General features: G+C 36.0%; 1 pseudogene; it reads left to right on the forward strand.

Moving 5' to 3' along the window:
* The first annotated feature begins 92 nt into the window (after positions 1 to 92).
* Positions 93 to 2,211, forward strand: LOC148164287 (olfactory receptor 2L3-like; annotated as a pseudogene).
* The last annotated feature ends 771 nt before the right edge of the window (positions 2,212 to 2,982 follow it).

A 2,982-nucleotide genomic window follows, 5' to 3' on the forward strand; every position in this document is an offset into this window, starting at 1 on the left:
ATTCTGAGGCCTCCCTTCTTCCATTTAGTAGAGGCCAGATGTTAACTGCTGGGTTGTTGTAGGGAGCCAGTGAGAATACAGGAAAATCAAGAGAACTGAGGAAACATGTCTCCAAGGAGAAGATGTAAAATGTGTAACTTTAATCTCTAAAATAATATAATTTGGGCATAAAATAATTTATCAAATATATTTGTCATCATCTGCTGCCTAGTAGGAATAGAGAATTCTTGTTTAAATAGTTACTTTAATGGAAATAAGGGGTGATTAACCTAAATAATCCTTCTTTCCTTTTCATGGCTTCTTATAAGATAAAGGATAAACATATCTTTTTAGCTCAGGGTAAGTTACTTAAACTCTATGAATGTCCATTATGTTACAAGTATTGATGGTGATACCCATCTCAGAAGATGGTTGTCAAGTTGACATGATTTCTGACCCTCGTCCAGGATGCTAGTGAGATGGTCAACAAAGTTCCTGTCTGTGTCTTCCCTTCCACATATGTGAATGGCCCAGGAACAAAACATGTTCTGTCTCTCAAACAATATGTCACTTCAGACAGATGCCATGAATTCTCCCTTATGCGCGGTGAAATTAATGCTAATGTTTAAATGTCAAAGATTTCAGGGGCGTTGAAAGTAATCAACACAGGTGAGAGTTTTTGTAAATAGACCATGCATAGGCTAGTTATTTTTACTTCAGTGGCTAGAAGCAGAAGAAATGGGTAAACATTAATCTAATTATTTCTTTATACATTCAAAAATTTTCTACTCTGTCAACATTAAAATAAACATTTAGTGGGTATGATTGAATTCATGCTAGGGAGATCTTAAATTTAATGAAGTCCTAGTATAAATGGTATAAAAAATACAAATGAGCCAAACCCATATTCATTTGAATTGTGATTCAACTTGTGCTCAGTCTGAGTTCAATAAAAATTATGCTTATGCTTAATTAAAAATGTAATACTTTTGTTACATGAATTTATGAAGGGCATAAAATTATTCATATCATATTCAGGTAGGTATAGATTTTTTCTTTTTATTATTTCATGGATTTTTTACAGTAGATTCTGAATGGAAATGCTTACCATCTGAACTTGTGACTTTGTGAAACTACATAGATATTCTTTCTTAAAATAAGAAACATTGAATATTTATTTAAGGAACTGGGTATTTTATGAAAATTTCACAAATAGACTAAAATAATTTGAAAAAAATGATAAAAACATCACATTTTATTTATCTACCACAGATGAGTTTTTCTCTTTCTTCATGAAAAGCAATTAAAAGAAAATGGAAAATTACAACCAAATATTGACTGATTTCCTATTATTGGGATTCTTTCCACCATCAAGAATTGGCCTGTTTCTTTTCATTTTCACTGTACTTATTTTCCTAATGGCTCTGTTTGGCAACCTGTCCATGATGGTCCTTATCCTCCTGGACACCTATCTCCACACACCCATGTGTTTTCTGCTTAGCTCTCCCTCATGGACCTGAACTTCATCTCCACCATTGTCCCCAAGATGGCCTTTGATTATATCTTTGGAAACAAGTCCATCTCACTCATTGGGTGTGGCGTTCAGAGCTTCTTCTTCTTGACTTTAGCTAGTGCAGAAGGATTAATGTGGGTCTCTATGGCTTATGATCATTATGTGGCTATTTGCTTTCCTCTTCACTATCCCATTCATATGAGCAAAAGAGTGTGTGTGCTGATGATAACAGGATCTTGGATAATGGGCTCAATCAACTCCTGTGCCCACACTGTATGTGTCCTCCGTATCCCTTATTGTCAATCCAGAGCCATCAACCATTTCTTCTGTGATGTCCCCGCCATGTTGACTCTGGCCTGCATGGACACCTGAGTCTCTGAGTACACATGGTTTGTGAGCACCACCCATTTCCTTGTGTTTCCTTTCATTGACATTGCATGTTCCTATGGCCATGTGATCCTTGCAATCTGCCACATGAGCTCAGCAGAAGGCTTATTCGACCTGCAACACCCACTGTGGTAACTTTCTATTATGCACCCTTTGCTTACACTTATCTACGCCCAAGATCCTTCCGATCTCCCACAGAGGACAAGGTCCTGGCTGTCTTCTGCACCATCCTGACCCCAATGCTCAACCCGATCATCTACAGCCTGAGAAACAAGGAGGTGATGGAGGCCCTGAGAACAGTGATTCAGAGGTTCTGTTCTGTGGAAATGTAGACAAAGTTCTCATGACCATGGCCTTAGAAGTACATCAATTTCACCTTTTACACTCAAGAACAATGTCATTCCAGGATTGAAGACAGAGACTACATTACTTTAGACAATTTAAATAATTGATACTTGACACAATAATTCAATATTCTCAATCAGTGTTATTGTTTTCTTTCTAGCAATTTTTCGATAAATGTAAAGAACATATATTTCCCTTAATTGTGTGCAATAAGATTTTATTAATTCATTGAAATGATAATAGAAACAGTCCAAGTTGATGGTATTATTCATTATAATAGTTCTAACATACTTAGCATATCTCCCCAAATGGATAAAATAGGGGGAAAGAACAATAACTGTTATAACATTATCAGGTTTAATGAGTTTGATTTCTGTTATAGTTTGTACTTAACTAGTGAATAGTGATTTTTTGCTTTCCTAATTTTCAGAAGTGATAGATATAGAGATTAGCCAAAGAGTTCTGCATGGAATTAGATATTCTTGCACCACTAAAGAGGAAATACAAGTTTATATATTTTATGAGCAGGGCCCTGGAAGTAACTAGACAAATCCTATGAAAGCAGTTGATCACAGGTCTACCCTGTCAGGATAAATAATTATTATTGGGGAGATGCAAAATGAACTACGGAAGAATAACCATTTTGTATAAGGATTCAGGGGAGTTGTATACTGTTGAGTGCAGATTAATCAGTCTGAGCCACTCCTCAGTCATCCCTCCAAATATTCAAATTGTACATCCCCAACAGCCACTATTAC

Source organism: Eumetopias jubatus, unplaced genomic scaffold (genome assembly GCF_037043125.1).
Source record: "Eumetopias jubatus isolate StellerSeaLion01/CBP00866 unplaced genomic scaffold, mEumJub1_p1.0 scaffold_5, whole genome shotgun sequence".
Taxonomy (NCBI): domain Eukaryota; kingdom Metazoa; phylum Chordata; class Mammalia; order Carnivora; family Otariidae; genus Eumetopias; species Eumetopias jubatus.